General features: G+C 40.8%; 1 long non-coding RNA gene across 1 annotated transcript in view; it reads right to left on the bottom strand.

Annotated features, from left to right (window-relative positions):
• LOC138157285 (uncharacterized) overlaps nucleotides 1-22799 on the bottom strand; it is a 28970-nt gene extending 6171 nt beyond the window's left edge. The window contains exons 1-4 of the long non-coding RNA XR_011167350.1: nucleotides 22274-22799; nucleotides 21332-21479; nucleotides 19825-19983; nucleotides 12602-12687 (exon numbers count right to left, since the gene is read on the bottom strand). This is a non-coding gene — a long non-coding RNA (uncharacterized lncRNA). The remainder of the gene's footprint in view (nucleotides 1-12601; nucleotides 12688-19824; nucleotides 19984-21331; nucleotides 21480-22273) is intronic.
• Nucleotides 22800-24790: the final 1991 nt, after the last annotated feature.

Here is a 24790-nt window from a genome sequence, read left to right as displayed (position 1 = left end):
AAGGCACTGACTTGGGCCCCAGTGTTCTTTTCACTCCTCTGCGATGCTGCCCCTTCAAGTATGTATCTGTGTATGGTCCTTCTCCAAGTGTCTGGTAGAAGTACAGAATTTGGGGCTAGAAGGAACCTTTGAGATCATCTAGCACCACCCCCTCATTTTTACATATTAGGAATCAGAGGCCCAAAGAAGGTGAGTGATTTGCCCAAGGTCACACAGCTACTAAACAACATGGATATTATTTGTAATCAGGCCTGCTATCTAACTCCAAAGAGAATGTTGCTGTTCAATCATTACGTCTGACTTCATGACCCCATTTGGAGTATTCTGGCAAAAATACTGGAGTGGTTTGCCATTTCCTTCTCCAGATCATTTTACAAATGAGGAAACTGAGGCAAACAGGGTTAAGTGACTTGCCCAGGGTGACACAGCTAGTAACTGTCTGAGACCAGACGAACTCAGGAAGATGGTGCTCCTGACTCCAGGTCTGCTGTGCCACTTAGATGCCCAGTGTTCTTTTCACCACACCATAATTCATTCACTTCAGACAAGCAGGTACTTTGCTAAAAGTAAATCCGATGATTCAGAAATCCTCTCTTTGCTTTGGCCTACACTCTGAACCCATTTGGGGACTTTTCAACAAAAGTACCAATTTGGCTTTGATAGTACCAGACACTCTCCCATCACCTCTAACTCAGGTCTGGGATGGTGTCCCAGATGCCAAACACAGCCAGCTAAGGGACATCCCTTCTGAGTCACTGTGACACATCAAGCCATCCCAGCCAGGTGACACATCATCTCTGTCTCAGGCTGGCCCTGGAGTACCGTCTGTCTCTCAACAGTTTATGAGATCCAGCCCTGAGGAAGCCAAGGGCAAGAAAAAACCTATTACCAGTTCATGACAAAAAATCAGGAGCCGTGAGAACAGAAGGAATTTTGAGTCAGGTCCCTAGGTAGAAGGAGGCTGAGTGGGATCCATGAAACCCTGCCACCTCTTAGCCTCCCTCTTGTGATCCCTAGTCCATCCCAGAGGCTCTGAGAAAGATGTCCATGCAGGAGGCCCCTGTCAGTTAGTCAATCATCATTTTATTAAGCACTTACAATATTCTAGGAACTGTGCTAAGTACTGGGAATGCAATGAAAGGAGAAAACACAATACTTGATCTCAAAAAGCTCCTATTCTAATGGGGAAGCAACATGCAAACAACCACATACCTATTAGATATATAGTGTAAAGGAGAGGTCATATCAGAGGAAGGCATCAAGGGGCTTGGCAGGGCATACAAGAAGACAGAGGGGCCAGAAAAGGTCTCCTGCACAAGAGGGGATTTTATCTGTGTTGAAGGAAGCCAGGGAAGCTAAGAGATGAAGGCAAGGTTGAAGAGCATTCTAGGCCTGGGGAACAGCTCATAAGAAGGCTTAAGTCAGCTAAGGAATAAGATTAGAGCAGAGGCAGCTTCTCCTTCAGGTCTGGATAAAAGATTCCATGTAAGACTCTGGCTCAAGGGCCAGGGAGACCCTGACAATTGCTCGAGGCATCAAGATACCCAAAGTCAGAGATGAATCTGTTTCAGGCTTCCTGGTAGAAATGACAGAGTGCGACAAGCCACGTTCACTGTATTCAGACCAATTGACAGCAGACATGCTTGAAAGAATAGGAACAAAGGGTGTTTCTATAGACCGGGTCTCACTAATTTGATTTAGAGGAGGCCCATTTATACAAAAGATCTGAAAGACAGACAATATGTAGTAGGACCTAGAGAAGGAGGACAGCATCCCGTGGACTAAGATCTATCAGTCAGCAAGGTATCTACTGAGTAACAGACGTGTGCCTGGTCCCATGTTCATTTCTGCGAGGTACACCAGGGAAAATAAGACACAGCCCCTGTCCTCAATGAGCTTACTGTCTAGGAGGGGGAAGCCACACAGAGAAATAGAAAATGATTAACAGTATCAGACAGGTGGGGCGGCTAGGTGGCGCAGTGAATAGAGCACCGGCCCTGGAGTCAGGAGGACTTAAGTTCAAATCTGATCTCAGACACTTAACATGAAAACTAGCCATGTGACCTTGGGCAAGTCACTTAACCCCAACTGCCCTCCAAAAAGCAAAAAAAAAAAAACAAAACAAAAAAGTATCAGACAGGTTAAGATCGATGTTATTTGAATGGTTCAGACAGTGTTATAGTCAATACAAAAGTACACATTGTCAGCCTGTCTAGAATGCTTGGTATATGCTCACTCCTCATATTTACCTCTCTGAATAATCCTTATATTCCCTTCAGGTCTCAGCTCAGAAACCACCTCCTCTGAAAATTCTTCCCTGATAAGTAATCAGTTAACCAATTTATTAAAAGCATTTTAGCACCTATGCTAGGTACTAGGGATTAAAAGTCTCTGTCCTTAAGGAACATATATTATATTGGAAGAAACAATCATATACACAGATAAGTAAATGCAAAATATATGCAAAGTAAATGAAGATTGGGGGATGGGGGAAACAAGGGCTAGCCCAGGGGTGGAAAACCCAAAAAGGCTTCATCTGGGAGGTGAGCTCTGAAGCAAAGCAGGCATCCTCAAAGGCAGAAGTGAGAATGGACAGAATTCCAGCCAGGGAAGAAAGAAATGTGCAAGGGCCCAGAGGCATTACAAATGAGGAACACAAAGTGTTCTGAGGTGATAGTATCAAGGAGCATGTGCAGGGGGGAAAAAGTGTAGTAAGACTCAAAGTGTTGGCTGAACCAGGTTATGAAGGGTTTTCAAAACCATTGTAGAGGTTCACCTGTGTGCTATGTGAGCCCTAGAGAGCTTAAGACTGAAAACTCAGTCAGTCCCCTATCTACAAGAGAGGGAAAGAGAGGGAAACAACATAGGACATGAAGATGTCAGCACAAGAAATGAAAGCATAGCTGGAGGAAGGTCAAGAGAGACTGAGGTGCACACCAACACAAGGGAGGGGAAAGGAGGAAAGGGGAAGGAGGAAGAGGGGAAGGGAAGAAATTGAAACTGCATTGGCATGGGGACAGAGAAGGGCCACCAAAATAACAGATTTCTGACCAAGGCTGAAGGATGCCAGGCAGAAATGATGGAGGGAATCAAGCCTATTATGCTAAAAGGAACTGAATTTTTAACCTGCATTCTAGTTGTCTATTTCCCTTCTGCTCATCCCATTCTTTTCAGGGAGAGATGTGTTTTCCCAAAATTCTTGTTTCTGTTACAAATTCATTCACTTCCTATATTTCTCTATTCTATATTTGTATATGTTTTCCAAAAGGAAAATTGGTTTCTCTAAGATATTGTTCACTCTATGTATTTGTATGAGTAGAAATTAGTAGGAGGCTAGGGGGAATAAGGTTGCAGAGACAGAGAGGAGAGGGAAAGGGAGAGATAAGAGGGAGAGGGAAAGAGAGAGAGAGAGAGACAGACAGACAGACAGACACAGACAGACAGACAGAGACAGAGAGAGAGAGACAGAGATTCTCTTCTCTAAACCACCAGGGTGACTATCTGGGGTTCAGTAGAAACCAAAGAGATCTTAATGTTAAGAATTATTATAATGTCCCAAAAGCAGGGGAAAGATCAAGGAAATCTTGACCAAAGACACAGGCAAAGCCTGCCATTATGGGGGGGGGGAGTTGGGAGGGGAAGGAGAACCAGTGAGGTCTGTTTGGTAAGTGTGAGCATGAGAAAGCACTTTCAAGATAGTAACTCTCAGGGAAATGTCCCTTCTATTGACTTTCACACAGCATCAACTTAAAGAGCCCCTGTTTTCTACCCATCTGAAGGTCAGAAAGAGAGATCACTGACCAAGGAAAAAGCCATGCCCATCAGACAGCTAAAAGAGAGTTGTGACGGGGCAGCTAGGTGGAGCAGTGAATAGAGCACCAGCCCTGGAGTCAGGAGGACCTGAGTTCAAATCTGACCTCAGACACTTAACACTTACTAGCCGTGTAACCTTGGGCAAGTCACTTAACCCCAACTGCCTTGCCTTCCCCCCTCCAAAAAGCAAAAAAAGAAAAGAGTTGTGAGAGTGCTTTTACCTAAGTAAAAGTGGGAGCCAAGGAAGAGAGAGTAGCCAACTCTCCTGCTAATAACCAAATACCTCCAACCCCTCCCTCATCCCCACCATTTTTACATCACTTAGAAGAGTATATTTTGTCCTAGAAGCAATAAAGAGCCATGGAAGATTTTTGAGCAGGAAAATTACACAGTCAAATCTGTATTTGTGGATATTAATTTGACATTGATGCAGAGAATTGTTTGAAGAGGGGAGCAACTGAAAGCAGGGAAGCCATTTAGGAAGCTATTGATACAGTCTAAGCCATGGGCAATGAAGGTCTGATCTACAGTGTAAAATGGAAGGGATGTTAGAGAGGCAGATATGATGAGGCTTGGATAGGGGAATTAAGGGAGTGGGAAGAGTCAAGGACAATTCCAAGGTTCAGGAGAATATCCAGGAGGCAAGGGTGATTCGTGGAGTCAAATACTGCCAAGAAGTCAAGAAGGATGAGAACTGAGAAGGTTGGACTTGGCAATTAAGAGATTATTGATATAAGAGAAATGCACCTCCAAACACCTCTGCAAGTCTTTCTCCTGGGCCCTCTTTTCTGTCTCAGTGACTTCATCTCAAATCTAGCTGTGGGAGGTTAGTTGGTCTTTGGCCAATTGATTTCACTCCCTTCCCTCAGTTGATGTAACCACGGAAGGGAAAGGACAGATAACAGAGGTAATGAAGTATTAAAATGTAAATGAGGTATCTCTTTGTGAAATACAGATTTTTTACAGAATTGTGAAGAGAGTCGAGCTATTTGCAGAACAATGAATGGCCATGCCCCTGGATGACCTTTTAGAGAGTCTATCCAGTTTAGTTTGAGAGTTCAATGAAGTGCTTATATGAGACCCTTGCACCTAGAGCAGAGGGCAACAGCAGAGGAGAATAGGATTTTTCTTCCCTCATCACTGCCATTGACCATGGCATCTGGCAGCAGAGCCACTCACCCCACAGAAGACACCTCACACAGCAGTTTGAGAGAAGCAAAGCATGGTTGAAGGAGCAGACACACATTCTCCCAACAGATATAGATGTGGAGAGGCAGTCATTTGAGACCAGAAGCAACTTCAAGGAGCAAGACCAGCACAAAAGAGAGCTGGCTGTGGACTCAAGGGAGAACTAGCCCTGGCAATCTAGTCGTTATATCAAGGGAAATGGACCCTGAGAACTGATCTAAAGAGAAACTGTGCCCAGCAGGGAGTTTCATGAGAAGGCCACAGGGAGAGAAAGAACATTTGTGTTCACATATTGGTCACGTGTGTTCCTTACATGTATGACCATTGTACTCCTACTTTTTATAAAGTCCTAAGTTTGTGCTCCCTCTTCCCATGGACATTGTATATATTTGTGAGAAAGTGAAACCCCTCCCAGGTTTGCAGAGAAATGTTAAGCATGCTGGTGGAGGTTGGTTAGCTATGTTTTAGGTTATGTTAATAGTCATTATTAACCCACAGAATACCTGAGGTTGCAGCCACTCTCTGGAGACCCACCTCAAGAGCTCAAGTTTGAGCTAGGAGAGGATTGAAGAGAAAATACAGCTGCCCTCTGGTATAGGCACAGGGATCACACTCCACAAAATTGCTCTGGGTCTGGACTCTCTTGAATTGCATTGACTCTCCAGGAAGGATAAATTTTAGTTATTTAAAAGCCTCCATTGGTATGGCCCATTTTCTCCTTTAATTCAGTTGAGTGACTTGATCAAACTTCATGAAGGGATGACTGAGTAGTGGCCAAATTTTACAGTTAGTTTAATACCTCATTAATATAGAATTACTTCATTACCTCTCTTATCTGCCCTTTGCTTTTTATGATTATATCAATTAGCAGAGGAAGCAGAAAACAAATAGTCAAAGAACAACTACCCCACTAAACAACACATGAAGAAAGATAGAAATATTCAATGTTGGAAGGGCTGCAGAAAGACAGGCACACTCATATATTCTAGGTGGAGCTGTGAATTAGCCAATCAGTTCAGGAAGCAATTGAGAATTATGCTTTTCAAAAATGACTAAAATGTCTTAACTTTTTGACCCTGAGGTCTCACTGTTAAGCATATTCCCCCCAAGAGGTCTAAAACAGAAAGAAAAGTTCCATATACACCAGAATATTCATACCAGGGCTTTTGGTGGTAGCACAGGAAGAACTTTGGTCAATAAATATAATGGAATATTACTGAATCATAAGGAATGATGAATATGATGAATTTGGAGAAGCATAAAAAAACTTACATGAATTCATACAGAGTGAAATAAACAGAACTAAGAAAACAGTGTACTCAATGTCTACAATGAGGTAAATAGGAAAAAAATAAGAAAACTGAACATAACATTATCAAATTGAACAAGTCTGGTCTCAGGAGAACAGGAAAAAATGACCCTCTTCCCAAACACTGGAGATACAAAGAAAGAAGTCCCTTCCCTCAAGGGCTCTGAGACAAGACCTTTCATCTGTCAGCCTTTTCTCTGGCTGTTCCCGATGCCTGGAAAGCTTTCCCTCCTCCCCTTTGACTACTCACCTCCCTGGTTTCTTTTAAGCTACAACTAAAATCCCACCTTCTACATAACTGCCTTGCCCAACCCCTCTTAATTCTAGGTTTCTCTCTGTAAATTATTTCCTACTTATCCCTGTGTATACATGTGTTTTGATGTTGTCTCCCCCATTAGATTGTAAACCCCTTGAGGGCAAGAATTGTCTTTTGCCTCTTTTTGTATTTAGCATAGCCTCACATAGTAGGTACTTAATAAATGTCTACTGATTGAATCTAAGGAGTTGGGTGACTACAAGTGTGGACTATTGTATATTCTACAAGAAACAGGATATTGGTTGGCTTTGCTAAGCTCTTTTTTTTCCTTTTCTTAAAAAATATTTGATATTAGGCATATCTCACCAGATAGGGGAAAAGGAGAGATTTATTTGGATATGAGGGCGATATAAAAAAAAGATTTTTTAAAAATAAGTGTTTTGTAAGTGTACATTGATAACTTTGGAGAGACCAATATCAGGTGATGGATAAGATTAGGAGCCAGATTACAAGGGATCAAGAGATAAATAAGAGGAAGCTGGAGCAATGAGTGATTCTATCTCACCCACCAAACCCCCACTGTTAATATTCTCTCTCTTTTCAAGTTATCTTATGCTTACTTGTCTGTGGGCACATTGTATTCCCCTTGTAACATGGAAGTACTTTTGAGATTAGGGATTTTTTGTTGTTGGCGTCCTCTAGTACCTAACAGAACACAGGTGCCTAATAAACCTTCATTGATTGGATAAGCAAAGGAGGGACAGTATTGATTGATTAAGGTGCAGCTAGGTGGCACAGTGAATAGAGAATGGGCCCTGGAGTCAGGAGGACCTGTGTTCAAATCTGGCCTCAGACACTTGACACACTTATTAACTGTGTGACCTTGGGCAAGTCACTTAACCCCAATTGCCTTACCTTCCCCCCTCCAAAAAAAAATATTGATTGATTAGAAATATGCTATCACCACATTTTGTCCAAAACATGCAAGGAACATTGAGCTACTGGTCCAGAAAATACCTTCTCCATCCCACTACTATTAATCTACTTTAGCCCCTCATTATTTTTTCACCTGGACTCCTGAAATAGCTTTCTCACTTTTTTCTTGATCTTCCAAACCTCTTCCCCTTCTAAACCTTTCTACCAAGTTAACTTTCCTAAAATATGGAGTCTATTCATGTCATTGCCCCATTCAAAAGCCTTCAATGTCTTCTTATTGCCTTTAGGATGAAGTCCAAATTTCTCAGCTTGATAAATAAGGTGCTCTGTGACCTAGTTCCAACTAACTTTTATAGCTTTATCTCTCAGGACTCCTCTTTACTTACTATAGGCCCTAGCTAAATTAGACTATTTGTCAATCCCAAAAAATGCATCTGATCAAAATGGGTGCCAGGCTGGTAGTGGGCTGTTTAGCTCCCTAACATATGTTCCAGCAAAAACCTGAAATTCATATCAGACCAAATAATGATCAAGAAATCCAATAAGCAATAGAAAAAGTGATTTTAGCACCACAAAACTGCATCCAGAAGTCCATAGACAATAAGAAAGGAGGCTATCAACAAAGCCAGTGACAGAGTATACCAACAAGCCCACAGCCTCACAGAACAACCAGAAAAGGACCAGAGACTGGTATAGCCTGTAAGGCTCTGGGTCAAGAGACAGCAGGCATGGAAGGCTCCAATGGGAAAGTCATAAAGAGGTCAGAAAGCGCCAGGAAGATGACCATGGAAGCCTCAAGGCAACAACCAGGTTTGTGCAAATGGGGACAAAATAATCTCAAGGACTCTAAGTTCCCCAGACCTACATGCTGAAATTCCATAAAGGGTCCTAAAAATCCAGAACACAGATCCCCAAAGATATAATAGGATTAACCATGAGAAACAGAGGTCAGCAAAGCAACCCAGGAAACCCAGAGTGAGGCTAAGCAAGGTCAGCTACCCCACTCAAAAGTATAGCAGACAATAGAGCTTGGACATGGCACAAATCCCCAATTCATAAAGTAAGGTGGGAGAGTCATGCAAACCAAAGAAGACACTGACCAGTATTTTTTCAATTAATTTTTCAGAAATCCCCCCCATAAGAAGAGAGTAATTCTGAAATAGCTGCAAGCAAAAATTCAAAGAATTTTTTATTTCTTTAGAAGAAATATAGCAAAATATACAAAATAGAAGAAAAACTCTAGAGGAAATATTTGGAAGGATAATAACTAGCTTAGAAGAGGATGTGGTAAAGCTTACCCAAGTAAAGTACTTCCTGAAAATTAGGGGAAAAAAAACAAACAGAATTCACTGACTTCATGAGATAGTAATAAATAATAGGGAGAAAAGCAACAATTTTAAAAAAGAAGAAAACACAAGAAGACTGATGTCTAAAACATCTGACCTGGAAAATAGGTCAAGGAGAGATAATATAAGAATCATGAAATCCTTGAAAACCATGATTTGAAAAAAAAAACCTGAGTCACTGTATTTCAAGAAATCATAAATGAAAACTGCTCAGATCTTTTAGAACCAGAGGACAAAGTAAGGACATAAAGAATCCACTGATCATCTTCTGAAAGAGATTTTAAATGGAAAAGTCCCAGGAATGTCATGGTCAAAATCCAGAACTCCCATGTCAAAGAAAAACTCCTTCAAACCTCTAGAAAAAAAGTAATTCAAGTACCAAGGAACCACAGTTAGGACCACTTAAGACCTGTCAGCTTCAACTATAAACAAGACATCTTGGAATACAATATTCCACAAGGAAAATGAGATACAGTTACAACCAAGAACCAAGAACAACCAATGCTGAACATAATCTTTTGAGGTTTGGCAGGGGGAGGGGACTAGAAATGGACCTTTAATAGAATAGAGGACTTTCAAATGTTTCTGATAAAAATATTAGAGTTAAGTAGGATCTTTTAAATGTAAGCCAAGAGTCATGAGAAATATGGAAAGGTAAATTTATTTAGCAATTGGAAGCAACTGTATGATGACATAGGGGGCTAACATTCTGATATGAGGAGAAGAAACAAGTGGTCCTTCTGAACCTTAATGTCTTCAAAGGCTGAGTTAAAAAAAAAAAGATCTAGGGATGGATTGCTTCAATTCTGAGGGTTTGAAGAGGAGTAAGAGAAAGGATGGAAAAGAGAGGACTGCCTAGTGTAGAAAAGAGGATGGAGGGTTTGGGACTTGTTTCTCATAACTGGAGTGGTTAGAAGAAGAGAATACAGACACAGAGAGAGGGGTGAGAGGAGCAGGCATCAGACTCGAAATGGACAAAGGAATGGTGAATACAAACAGTTTGGTGGAGAAATATCCAGGAAGAACAGAAAATAAGCAAGGATGAAGTAGGGGTGGGGAGGGAGGCGGGTTGAAAGAAAGGATAATACATGAGAAGGAAATAGTCACAAGCAAAACGATCTCCCTGTTTCTGAAGGGGGAGGAAAAGGAGGAAAAAGAATAAGAAAAGCAAGAATCAGAGTCTGAGAGGGTGCCCATAAATTGAGGAATGGCCGAATAAATTATGTTACATGAATGTAATGGGAAATTATTGTAGTACAACAAATTAAGAAAATAAATGATTGCTTAGAAATTCTGAATAGCATGAAGTGAAGTGGATAGAATACAAGGACAACAACATTGTAATGAGGAAAAAATTTTTCAAAGACTTAAGAACTTTGATCAATGCAGGCACCAACCATGTCCCTAGAGGGACCATAATAAAGTATCTTACCCACTTCCTGGCAGAAAGATGATGGACTTAAGGAACAAACAAACAAAAAAAAAAAGGCATGCATTCTGGAGCATGGCCACTGTGTGGATTTGTTTTAAACTCGACTATGCTTATTTGTTATAAGGGTTTTTCTTTTTTCTGTCGTCTCAAGTTTTAATTGGAAGAAGGCAAGGTTAGCAATCGTGATGCCAGAAAAGAGAGAGACTGAATCATTTTTAAAAAAATGCACAGAAGAGAGGGGAGTTCAGAAAGAAGCACAGACAAACAGGACAGTTTAGAAATTAATGTGGTGTGGAATTTATTATATGCTTAAAATAATTCAATAGTATGAGCAAAGATTCATGGTTTCATATATAATCTTTTTGTTTCTGATAGGTATAGAGAAATGCTCTCTTTTTTTATTTTTAAGTTCAAAATTAAGAAACTGAATTTTAAAAATTACACATGCTCTCCTGCCTCTGTGTATTTGTTAATGTCATATATGAGGTATGGATTGCCTTCACCATACTCTCCACCTTCACCTGCCTAAATCCTACTCATCCTTCAAGACCCTACTCAAAGGCCACTCCCTCCAGTGTGCTTTCTTTGATTCCATTCCACCGTCCTCTCCCAAATTGCCCTTCTATAGCACTTTCCTCATAATCACTCATGTGGCAAATGCTGCCCTTAATGATAATTAGTTGTACATTTATCTCATCTCCCCCTCTCATCAAAGTACTGGAAGTTCCTTTGGGGTAGGATTGTACATTGTACATGTGTATGTCTATCATACAGTGCATAATATAGTGCAATGCACTTAATAAGTTTCTATAAACACTTCTAAAATAAATTCATATGTGAATGAATAAATAAAGGAATGAATAGAGTGGGGAAGGTGCAGTCCTCCCCATGCAAAAGAAATAACATGTGCGAGCAGTCTGACCTGAAAAATAACCCTACCAACATGCAGATTCTTGAAATACAAAGGACATTTTACTTGGTAGAGAGACCTTTCATTCCTCAGACAGGAAAAATTGGTCAGGAAGGGCAAGCAAGGTGGCTGAAACCACAAAAGTCGGATGGGTATAGGTTTCCTCCAATTCCCCAAACATGTGCCAGACTCAGAATCAGAGAATTCTCTTTACAGCCCCTAGGTATAATCCATAGTCCCAGAAAATCACAACTCCCCCAGGGGAAAATAAAAACAGCCCCCAAATAATTTAGATTCTGCACAAAGTCAAGCAAGTCATTTTCTACCCTGGCAGAAAATATTGTATCCAAATAATCCAGATGGAGTACACTCCCTTCGTTAGCTCAGGGTAACAGAAAATCCCCATCTAAATAGCCCTGGCCTTTGAATAAAATAAACCCATCTTCATCGGGGCCCTTCAGATTTGTTCCTGGACTTTCACTTTCTGTCATGCTTCATCTGGTGCTGAATGAAAGCCAGTGAATACAAAAAGTTTATAGAAAGGCGGTCATACCCTGAACCTGAGCCTCACAAATATACCACTGATAAAACAGAATAAAAACTCCACTGCAACATAGACACCCCTTCCCAATTTCCTCTCCAAGCCCACCAAAGGTCATATAGCAGATAGAATTGGACACAATAAGACGCCACTTCCATGTTAATGCCCCCTCAGATCAAGCCTGAAAACATGAAATAATAAATTTGGGGAAACAAGCAGAATGACCCTCCTGGTTGGTTGGTTTTTCTAGATAGCATCTACATATTTTAGAAACGTACAACCTTCTAATAGAAATGAATAAACTACTCAACCGTAAAGTTGCTATAGAAGATATGCTTGTTCTGATTGGAAAGGGCATCTGCTATCTGCAATATTGATAATACTTTTCAAATTTCATCTGCTTTTGTTTGCATTCTGTGTCGTCTGTTTAAACACACTGGGAATAATAATGAATCCCCGCATTATCTCTACTTTTTCAAGGCCGAACATATAACTTTATCACAAAAATAATTAAAATTCTTTGGCACTCTTGTATCTTTTCCATTAAACGTTATCAACCAGTGACAATAAACTAACATCGGGCCAAGGCTACCCATGTGCTGCTTTTAAAAAGAATGCATTTGTCCCAGGGTGAGAGACATGAATTTTCAGTTTACAGGGTCAGACGATTCTGAAGTTTTTTACAGTGGGAGGCCACAAATCTACACCTCCATGTCCCCACGCGAGAGCCGTTAGTGAGCACGGGGTGCCCCATAAATCGTCTGGTAAGAATACACTTTAATAGGCAAAAAACCTTGGCAGCTTAATAATTCTGAGTTGCAAATTTAAATATTTTACATATCATTAGACATTAAAAACAAAGATTTATACTCAAACATCTCTGCAGAGTGAGGACTCCGTTGGTTTCATACGCAGCCATGAATCTGCCGTGGCTTCATTAGCAGGAGAGGCCTGGGCTTAAAAAAAATACATATAGAGACATAGATTGGCAGTAAATCACCATTTTTAATGGCGGCTGATTTATTTCACAGTCCTGGGCAGCGGTGAGTAGCATTTCTTCCCCCTTCCACTCCCACCAGAGTTGATGGAACAAAGCGTGAGTAGTCATACCTTAATAAAGGACCAATTTAAAGCAATCCTCAGGTACTTAAAGATACCTACCTTGCTGCTTCCTCAGATCAACATGACCCTGAAAAAAAAGTCTGTGTGTTCCCATTAAGATTTAATAGTTCAAGTGATGCTCACTACCTGTATGACTTTGAACAGGTCATTTAACTTTTGTGAGCATCAGTTTCTTCAACTGCAAAATGAAAGGGCTAGAACAGATGACCCCTGAGGGGACTTCCAACTCTATATCTATAATTCTCTGATTCCCAAGTGTCAGAGAGAGTCATCTGGGTGATATAGATAGAGTGCCAGAGTCAAGAAGTGATCTTTGTTCAGTTGTTTCAGTTGCGCCCAACACTTTGGGGTTTTCTAGGCAAAGACACTGGGGTGGTTTGCCATTTCTTTCTCCAGCTCATTTCACAAATGAGGAAACTGAGGCAAGAAGGGTAAAGTGACTTGCCCTGGGTCACACAGCTATTAAGACCAAGGCTGGATTTGAACTTGGGTCTTCCTGACTCCAGGCCCAGCACACTAGCCACTGTGCTACCTGGCTGCCACAATTCAAGATCTGAGTTCAAATTCTGATTATTAGCTATGTGGCAAGCCATTTAACAACCTCTCTGTGCCTCAGTATCCTTATCTATAAAATGAGGACTATAATAATCATAATACTCTGGCATCATAGGGTTGTAAAGAGGATCAAATGAGATAACATGTAAAGTGTTTTTAAACCTTAAAATGCTATGTAAATGTTAGCTATTATTAAAAGACAAACCAGATTTTTTTTTTAAATCAGCAGGGTAAGGTAGAAAGTGCCACGGGAAAAAGAGACCTAGATTCTAAGCCCTGTCTACCAGTTATTCGCTGTGTAAGCTTGGGTTTGTCATAGGATCATGCAGGCATTCATTCTAAAGAATTCATCCCCTTTATTTTATAGATCATTTCCTTCTCTGTGTCTCCATTTCTTCTCTACAAAATGAGGTAGTTAGACAAGACAACCTCTAATGGCTCCTTTTACTTGAAAAAAAATTTTTTTTTTGCTTTTTTGTTTTTATTTGCAAGGCCTTTTCACCATTGGGAAGCCCTTAACCTAAGTCCTATGAGAAAGCATTCTGAATCTAAAGTCAAAGATCCTGAATTCAAATCCTGAATCTGCCACTTACTACCTGTATGATCTTGTAAGATTATAAGAATTATAATCTTAAATTACTTAAGAAAGAGTAGGTTGAAGGTCCTTCCTAGCTGTAAGTGTAAGAGCCTACTGTCCTTGCCTCCATAAGGGCAATGTCTGTAGGTATGGACCACCCCCCATTCTCTTTGGGAACTCTGCCCCACGTAAACTTATAAGGCTGTACACTTTGGAAAGCAGGCAGCAAGGTGGCTAACAATTGAAAACAAATGGCCAAGAATAAAATGGGACCAGCACTCCACAGGAGACACATGGCAGGGGGGTAAGAGGGTCAGGTCAGCGTGTTTAATTCCACGTTCTTGATTTGTTTTGCTCCTCTGTTTTCATTAAATGTACTTTTTTTTTTTTGGCCTTTCGGAGGGTGACTGGGGTTAAGTAACTAGCCCAAGGTTACACAGCTAGTTTTTTGTGTGTGTTAAGTGTCTGAGGCTGGAACAGAACTCGGGTCCTCCTGACTCCAGGGCCAGCACTTTACTCACTGCACAACCTAGCCACCCTATTAAATGTCTTTTACTAATGTTTTTATCTGTCATACTGGTTTGGACTTAGAATCCCTGGTTGGAATTCCTCCTGATCTGAATCTAGGCAGAATCAAAGAGGTCTCAGATAATAGAAAAAGGGCTGAAGAGGCCGTGGGCAGAAATAATTCTCAGTGTAACTGGTATTCGGTTTTCAGGATATAGAAAAGAAAGATTAAGAGAGGCAAAAAAGACTTTGGGATAGAGAGACCCTAACTTGGCCCTTGGGCCACTTTAGATATGCTTATAGTACTGAGACTCTACCTCCCCATTCTCACTTATTTTCAGTTTCTCCCTGTCCATAGGCTGTTTCTCTGATGCCTACAACCATGCCCATGTCTCCTTCTATCCTCAAAAATCCTCACTTGACGCTTCCATCCCCCCTATTATCTCCTATCTCTCCTACCTTTCATGGCTAAACTCTTTGAGAAGGCCATCTACATCTACATAGACACTATCTACAATAGGTTCCTCTTCTTCTTTCTCTTTTCTCCTCTTCTTTTTTTTTTTGTCTTTTGGAGGGGGGAAGGCAGGGCAATTGGGGTTCAGTGACTTGCCCAAGGTCACACAGCTAGTAAGTGTGTCAAGTATCTGAGAAAGAATTTGAACTCAGGTCCTCCTGACTCCAGGGCCTGTGCTCTATTCACTGAACCATCTAGCTGCCCCTTTCCCTCTCTTCTTATCTCTCTACAGTTTGGTATCCTTTCTCATCATTCAACTGAAATTGCTCTCTCCAAAGTTACTGATCCAATTCCAGTGGTCTTTTGTCAATCCTCGTTTTTATTGATCTCTTCTTGACTTTTTTTGACACTGCCAATCACCCTCTCCTCCTTGATATTCTTCTCTTTAGGTTTTTGTTACACTACTATCTCCCAGCTCTCCTCCTACCTGTCTGAGTACTCCTCAGCCTCCTTTGATGGATTTTCATCTGGGGCATACCTACTAACTATGTATATCCCACAGGGCTCCAGCCTAGGCCCACTTGTCTTCTTCCTTTATATTACTTCATTTGGTGGTCTTCTTAGCTCCCAGGGATTTAATCATCACCTCAATGCTCATGATTCTCAAATCTATTTATTCAGCTCTAATCTCTCTGCTGACTCCAATCTCACGTTTCCAACCACATACTGGACATCTTAAATTGTATGTCCAGTAGACATCTAAAACCCAATATGTCCAAAACTGAACTCATTATCTTTTCCCCCTTCCAAAATTCTCTCTTACTATTCCCCCAAGCTCAAAACCTAGGTATCATCCTCAATTCCTCCTATATCCAATATTTTGCCAAGGCCTGTCAATATCACCTCTACAACATCTCTTCAATATTTTTCCTTCCCTTCTTTAATACTGCTACCACCTTTTTTCTTCTCATGCCTAGATTATTGCAGTAGCCTTCTGGGATGGGGGTGTCTACCTAACTCAAATCTTTCCCCACTCCAATCCATTCTCCATTCATCCAACAAAGTACAGGTCTGACCCAATTACCTCCCATTCAAATAAACTCCAGTTTCACCTCCCTATCTTCCTAAATTCCCTCTCACCTCCAGGATCAAATATAAAATCTTCTGTTGTGTTCAAAGTCCTTCATCATCTGCTCCCCCACATCTTTCTATTCTCTTGGCTCTCATTTCATCTTCCAGCTCTGGGCATTTTCACTGGCTGTCCCCCATGCCCAGAATGTTCTTCCTCCTCATTTCTATGTCCTGGCTTCCTTCAAGTCCCAGCTAAAGTCTCATCTCCTACAGGAAGCCCTTCCCCAATCTCTCTTAAATCTAGTTCTTTTCCTCTGATGATTATTTTCTGTTTATCCTGTATACAGCTTGCTTATGCATAGTTGTTTGCATGTTGCCCCCTCCCCATCAGATTGTGAGCTCCTAGAGAGCAGACACTATCTTTTGCCTTCCTTTGTATTCTCAGCCTGGCACATAGTAGCCAGTAATAAATGTTTATTGACTAACTGGGCTGACTGTGTCCAAGAACTCCTAGGTTTGGGGAGTACCTGTAGACTGATTGTAAGCAACCTGAGTCTGGGAGAGCCTGCAGATATGTAACCTACATGGCAGTAATTTTAGTATATTCTGACTGTATTCATTTTACTCCTTTGGTCATGAGCAAAAACTGTATACAGTGAAGGATGCTCATGTGATTGCCTCCATTAGGCCATGTTTAGATGATTAGTGTTCACTGAAATAACAGAGAGGAAAATAGAGTTTTCCTGGTGAGTTGCACCTCAAGCCAAGAAGCTAATTTGATTGATACCAAATGCCCCTAGGAGCCAATGCCAACCACAAAGGGGTAAAGCCATAGGACCAAGATAGCAGCTCTTTGAGAAATTATTTCAAGATTGGCATTCTCCCTAAGAGCCCTTTGGTGTTTAGGTGGACAACCAACAGAGTGAAAGTGGGATTGCCAGCACCTTTAATCCCTCTCACACACTCTACATTCCATACTGATCTTCTTGCTCTTCCCTATCCAAGACAGACAATCTACTTCTTCCATGTCTTTGGACAGGCTGTCCACCATGCCAGAAAGGCACTATCTCCTCCCCTCCATTACTTGGAATCCTGAGTTTCACTCAAGGCTCAGCTCAAGTATCACATCATATGTGACCCCTTTACAGATCCACCAGTTGGTGGCTCCCCCTGAAATTACTCTGCTTCTATTTTGTAGTCACTTACATGTTTTTTCTTACATATTGTTTCCCCATAATACAAATAAAGAAAGCTTCTTGAGGGCAGGGACTATCTCAACTTTGTCTTTGTATCCTAAATATCTAGAATAATGCATAACAATGATAATAATAATAGCTAACATTTATATAACACCTACTATAAGTGAGGCATTTTGCTAAGCACTTTCTTTTTTATTTGACTTTTTTCTCAATTGCATGTAAGCAACAATTTTACATTCTTTTTTTTAAACTTTGAGTTCCAAATTCTCTCTCTCCTTCCCTCCCATTGTCCTTTCTCAAGAGGGCAGAAATTTTACATAAATTATATATGTGCAGTCATGTAAAACATTTCCATATTAGCCATGTTGCAAAAGAACATGCAAAAACAACAAGAATAATAAAGAATGTTTTAAAAGTATGCTTCAATCTGCATTCAGACTTCATCAGTTCTTTCTCTGAATGTGGAAAGCACTTTTCATCATAAGTCCTTCTGTATTACCTTGGATCATTATATTGCTGTTATGGCTAAGTCATTCACAGTTGATCATCATGCAATATTACTGTTACTATATATAATGTTTTGGTTCTGCTCATTTCACTTTGCATCAGTTCATGTAAGTTTTCCCAGATTTTTCTGAAAACATCTTACTAAACATTTCTTCTAGTGCAATAGTATTTCATAAGAATTAATACTAGTAATTTGGTTTTCTTCTCTCTTTTTTAAATCAAATTAGCCAACTGTTTATCTATTTTGGTTTTTCATAAAGCCAACTTCTAGCTTTATTTATTAATTCAGTGGTTTTTCTACTCTCAATTTTATTAATCTCATCTTTAATTTTTAGGATTTCCAACTCAGTGTTTAACTGGGGATTTTTATTTGTTCTTTTTTCTTGTTTTTCTTTAATTGCATGCCCAATTCATTTGTCTAGTTAGAATTACATATCATAAATTGTTCAGCCATTCATCAATTGATGGACATTCCTTTAATTTCCAATTCTTTGCCTCCACAAAAAGAGCTACTATAAACATTTTTGTATCTATTGGTCCTTTTCCTTTTTGTTTTTTATATCTTTGGAACACAGACCTAGTAATGGTATTTCTGGGTCAAAGTGTATACACAGTTTTATAGCCCTTTGATCATAGTTCCAAATTGTCTCTCATAACAGTTGGATCAGTTCACAATTCCACCAAACATGCATTAGTGTCCCTATTTTTCCACATCACCTCCTGTATCTGTCATTTTCCTTTTCTATCATGTTAGCCCATTTGATAGGCGTGAGGTGGTACCTCAGAGCTGTTTTACTTTGTACTTGCCTAATCAATAGTAATTTAGAGCATTTTTTCATATGACTATAGATAGCCTTGATTTCTTCCTCTGAAAATTGGCTGTTTATATCCTTTAACTATTTGTCTACTGAGGAATGATTCATATTCTTATAATTTTAACTCAATTTTCTATATATTTGAGAAAAGAAGTCTTTATCTGAGAAATTTGTTGTAAAACACTTTTTTTCCACTAAGCACTTTCTAAATATTATCTCATTTGATCCTCACAACAAACCTGGGAGATAGGTGTTATAATTATCCCCATTTTATAGATGAGGAAATAATAATAATAAGCTAATAAGGGTTGGAGGCTAGATTTGAACTCAGATCTTCCTTACTCCAGGCCTAGCACTCTATCCACTACATCACTTAGCTGCCTGGTAATAGTAGGCTCTTAGTAAATTTTTTATTTTTGCAGTGGCTAATTGAGTTACCATGTATAGTTCTGCCTTTCAATGCACAGATCCAGGGGTGGAAAACCTGCAGCCTTGAGGTTACATGTGGCCCTCTAGGTCCTCAAGGGCAGCCTTTTGACTGAGTATTTGTTTTGTAAAACTTGGACTCAGTCAAAAGGCTGCCCTTGAGGACCTAGAGGGCCACATGTAACCTCAAGGCTGCAGGTTTTCCACCGCTGGCACAGATACTGCTGGGAGGGTAGTACTTGCTAGTCAGGGTTACACAAAGAATGAAGAAATAAGAACGTGTGACTCTGGGAACTAGAGAATTGCCGAGGAAAAGCTACCTGGACAAGCAGGATTTGGGCCAGGGAGTCAGAGCTTAAGGAGGCTCCTGACAATATCCTCCTGGTCCATATTCTTGCCTCAGGCAGAATCTCTACCAGTAGAGGGTGGTTAAGCCAATAGGACTGAGGCAGTCTTCATCTCTGCTTCCTGAGCACTCTGGCAAAGGCACAGGGTATAATATAAGAGGGGCTACTTAGGGCTGATGAGCAGGGTAGGACCTGTAGACTCAGCCAGATATTTGGAGGAGGCTATTGTCTTCAGGCCAGGCATATGTGCGGTAGAGAAGGAAATAGAAATGTGCTGATACAGGGAAGTCTACTTGTTTGTTAGCAGTGGTATTGGAAAAAATCCATCTTTCCTAGCAGGACAATCTCATCATATTAAAAGTTATGGATTTCTTGCTTAAGCATTCTGCCCTAGCTAGAGAGCGGCTCAAACTTGCTCCTGCTTATAAGCAGGCAAGCCAACAATACACAAGAAGGAAATTTAACATTTTCTGCCTTCAGAGAAGAGTTTGCTTGAAATGAGGCTTCACTTACCCTGATGGGTCTGTTCCTTGTGCATTCCTGGCCCCCTTAAAGGCACCACAGGAATGTTGGTCCACTTCGTCCATGGGAAAGCGGTGCTACTCTCCAAATATACCTGGTCTCTGGATCTCAGTCATCTGTTATGGCATATCTGCTGAAGGAGCTGGCAGCCTAGACATAAAGGCAAAGATAGTGAGCCCTCTCCTCCTCCCCCTCCAGATGAGCCTGAGTGGTCTGGGCCTGGCACGCATCTTTTTAAAATCAATGAATTGGTGAAGTTTAGATCAGGGAATGGGAGCTGGCACTAGTCAGCATGCTTCTCCTCCTTCCTTCCCCAAGTGCTCCCACCCTCATGTGTGCAGATGCTTCTCACAGCCCACTCCTGTTCTTAGATTGTCTATCAACTAATCCTAAACAAAGGGTTAAGTGATAAGTGAGTTGTCAGCTGATAAATGTGTCAGCTGAAGATACATACATACATATATATGTTAAAATTTTAAAAACTCTTAAAGTTTGAAAATCCTCCAAGAGAAAAGGAATTAAGTTCTAATGGTAGAATGGTGGTTAATATTTTGGGCCAATTATGCAGAAGGTCAGTTCTGCTCATAGCATTCAGGCTTATAGAGGTGCACATTGGCACAGAAGGATAGATAAGAGGGAGAACCTAGACTGACCCCCTTCTTCTCCTAACCATCTGGGCATGGCACTTCTGGGACCCCAATGTGTAGGAGAATATTTTCTGTATGATATTTATGATCCTGCCTCTATTGAGGTCTTGTGTTAGAGGAAGGGTCCTTAGCTGGAGGTCACTGAGTTTGTTTCTTAAATATTTTCACAATCATATTTCAATATAATTGGTTTCCTTTGTAATCCTATGTATGTTATTATAAGTATTTAGAAACATGACTGTGAGAAGGGCTCCATGGGCTTCACCAGACTGACTGCCAAAGGGGCCCAGGAGCCCAACAAGCTTAAAGACCTCTGTGCTAGAACATCTTCTTCAGATGATGGGAGGTGACCTGCAAATGCGTGTATACCCATCTGGCCTTTCTTCCTCCTCCCCCTGGCCTTGTGAAGGAGTAAGTAAAGCCTTGATCTGCTGCTGCCTCTGAAGACTGATGGCTCCTGGCTTGCTGTGTTGGAAATCTTGTACAAGGTGCTGAAAGTCAGAAAGAAACAAAAAGAAGCAGGGACAGAGACAGATACAAGAGAGAGGGGGAAGAGAGAGAGATAGAAACAAGAGAGATGGAGAGAAGAGAAAGATAGTGACAGACACAACAGAGAAAGGAAGAGAGAGAGAGGGAAAGAGGGGGGAGGGAGGGAAGGAGAGAGGGAGGGAGGGAGAGAGAGAGAATAAGGGGAAAAGGAGAGAGAAATTGAGGAAGATGGAAGAAAGGAGACACAGAGAGAGAGAGAGAATATGGTATATGACATGGTCTCTGCTCATAGTTCATGTTTATATCTTTTTTTCAGCACCTTTCCTTCTAAACCTGATCCATGCCACCATGTTGTAGCTTACCTGGAAGACAAGTCCTATGGGATGCAGACCTTATCCAAGGAACTTCAGAATTCAGTTTTTCCTAGAGAAGGTTTATATGTGTACAGGACCAAGTGGGGCAGGGCACATTCAGAATTCTTCTCCAGTGAGGGCCAGCTGGCTGCTAATCCTAAACAGAGCCAAGCCACTTCTAATAAACACGTTACATGATAACTCTGCCATATCCAATCTCTCTTTTAGGGGCCACTCCTATGAAGGGTGGTGAGGCTGTGCCAATTAATCCTCTGAGCCCTTGGAGGGCATCCCAGATCCAGTTCCTCACTGGTGGCACATCACCCTTTGAGAGTCCTCTACTCTCAACTTGTCATAACCTGCTCGCAGCTCAGCCACTTCCCCTTTGAAGTATCAGTCATGACAGACTTAGGCTAAGCCTCCTTCCTCCTTTGGAAAGAAGTGGCTGTCCGCTAAGAAAAGAGATTTCAGACATCAATGAGCAGGTGTAGGAGGGAGTTATAGGAATCAAGGAAACCCCAGAAATCACACAAGACAGACACATACCCCACCTTTATGGGAGGGTGATCTAGGCTGGCTCCTCAAACTAAATTTAAAGACTCAGAGGAGATTCACTTGGCATGACACATTGGTCACTTTGTTATCCCAGGTCACTCAAAAAAAGTTACTGTGTTAGAAACACTCACAGATTCTTCTCTTAAACCCTTCAAAGGAAACCTCCAACCAGGACCTTCTCCATTGTGAACATTTTAATTCCTGCTCCTTCTCAGAAAGGCAAAGGGCACAACTGGCATCATGAGTACTGTTTTTTCATGCTAGGGTCTTTAAGCTTATCAGTAAGAGCCTTCATTCATGACTTCTTTGAAGAGGTGGCCTCCTTCACCATCCCCCCAATCCTACAGCTCCAGAAGGTGTTCTAGCCCTCTGTATGATTCTGACAAAGCTGTTCACCTGGATATGGGGTATCTTCAGGGCCCTGAAGGGCTATCCCAGAGGGGAATTGGGCTTGCTCTTCTTGGCCCCTGAGGGCAGGATTAGGAACAATGGGTAGAAGCTGCAAAAAGAAAGATTTAGGCTCAATGGACCTTTTTAACAATCAGCACTATCCAAAATGAGAAAGGTTTTTCAACTTCCTACGATTGAAAATGTTTGGGGGTGTTCAAGCAGTGGCTTAATGACTTTGTGTTGGGGATGCCAAGAAAAAACTTGGACCAAGTGATATTTAGTCCCCCTTCCAGTTCTAAATCCTATGCCTTTATGGACACCCAATAAACAATGTTCTTAATTGACCATCTGAGTACCCTATGTTCTGAAGCATCCCTAGCACCCCAAATCACTGCCCTAACAAAGACTCAACTACATTTTTGAGGAGCATCAGAGGAAGCATTCGATCCCCATAACCCTGCTGAATCTGGTGAGTGAATCAGAAGAACCCTGGAGCCCTAGCTCTCTGCCTTTCCCCATTTCCCCAGATCACAAAGGACTTATTTTTCCATTTTCTTCCCATTCAAACTATTTCTTTTTATTGACAATAAAGGCAGTTTTTAAGGTCAAACATCTTCTTATATCAACTGCCAAGCTTCCATGGCTGTAATGGCACCAGCTACAGTACCACATCATGAAATAAAAATTAAATTGTAGTTGGGCTTTTAAATCAACTCAATTAAAATAAAGAGATTCTTGGCTTGATATAGGGAAATATTTGTATTTCCAATTCTATTTGTTAATACATTGACATATGTGCTATTTTTTAAATGTAGCACTAAGTGCACTTTCTGTCAATGCCATAGATTTTTTAATAGACTGAGAAAATGCATTTCATTTCTTCTTATTTTCCTTCAATACATCATTTGGTTCTGCTTTTTTGCCTGCATGAAATTCATTTTCTAATGGAAATATTTGTTTTGTAAATCAAATATGTATTATGCACAAAATGCAAAGCACAAATTAAATTATGTTAATGAAATGAAAGAGATATGAAATGCATATTTCATGGACAAAACATAACCTCAGCAAACAACCATTTCTTGATAAAATCTTTAAACACAATCTCATTCTGTGACAGACATATTGTTAAAGTAGATAGCACCTCATTTAAATGGTTTCCTTTAATATTAGTGCTTAGTATATAATTGTAAATAACTTTTGGGGATGAAAAACCAATAATGAAATACTGTCTTTAATAGTTTGCTATTGATGTCAGCATAAAATTTGTAGTAGCTGAATATTGGAAATTGGAAGTGCACACAAATATAGTCAAAAGCTATAAATGATTGCATATTTAAATAGAGCTGACTAAGGCAAAGATGTTATAGATATTAGTAATAGGCAGAAAATTATGCTGACCTAACATTATTTGACAAAACCCACTGTTTTAAATTATATATTGGTTACACTTAATGAATAATAGATTTTGTAGGTGTTGTTGCCCTGATCATAATGCTGATGATACTATATGTAGGAGATTTCTTAGTCATCCTTCTGACAATAAAAACAGCTACAGATCACAAAGGTCATGGCAATAGGAATTCAGATTATGGCTCAGTACTCTCCAAAGGGGAGAATGGTTCCTTGAGTCCTGGGCTGGGAAGAAAGGGGTGTCAGGTGACTGGTCTAGTCCTTGTCACACATACACACACCCTCTTCATTGAGGAACCACATGAATTTTCCCTCATGGAGGTCTAGGGAATTGCTCGTCTTTGATGAGCTGGACAGGATCCTCATCCCCTCTTGGTGTGCCCCACTGTAGCTTCAGAGTAAGAAGCAAGAACCCAGCACAGTGCATAGTGAAAAGATCTCACCCTGGAAATCTGAGCCAATCCCAATCAGCTTGGCAGGCCAGCAAAGAGCAAATTAAAATCACCAAAGAGACATCTGTCTTCTCCTCTCTTATACTATTTTTATCAACAATGAGAAGGATGGGAAGGAACAGAGTGTACAAATTAGAGGGAAACAAGATGATTACTGAGACTGGGAGATGCTTGAAATCTATGAGGTGACAAGACCAAAGGATGTGTTTGAACTTCCCTGCTTACCCCTTGTGAATGGGAGAACTGCACCCATGGAGACTCTAAGGAGAGATACGTGGACACTACCTCGTTTGTGAGCATTATTATTAATTTTTAAAATTTTCAGATTATGGGAGATAGTGTCTGCCCTTAATCCCCACACCTACACAGATAAGGCCTCAGGTGGCCTGCATCTCTTGAAAGCTCACAGAGCCCCTCTTTCTCGGTGCCTGCCAACCTCCTCAGCCCAGTGCATCCATCACCTTGGAGCTGTGCAATCAGGGGGCTGGCTCCTGATGACTGGGGGCAGGGTGTGGGGGAAGGGTTGAGAAGCAGAGAGAAGACAAGGGAAAGAAGACAGGGACAGAGGGAGAAAAGGAAAGCATCAAAATCACATATCCATGTACCAAGTATTCATAGAATGAAAGCTGAGTCTAGTTCCGATGTATTAGAGAAGAGA

The sequence above is a fragment of the Petaurus breviceps genome, unplaced genomic scaffold (assembly GCF_028583685.1).
Source record: "Petaurus breviceps papuanus isolate PSGF00001 unplaced genomic scaffold, PetGlider_PUasm1.0 171, whole genome shotgun sequence".
Classification (NCBI taxonomy): Eukaryota; Metazoa; Chordata; class Mammalia; order Diprotodontia; family Petauridae; genus Petaurus; species Petaurus breviceps.
Note: the sequence above shows the minus strand (reverse complement) of the source record. Positions and strands in the feature narration are given on the sequence as shown.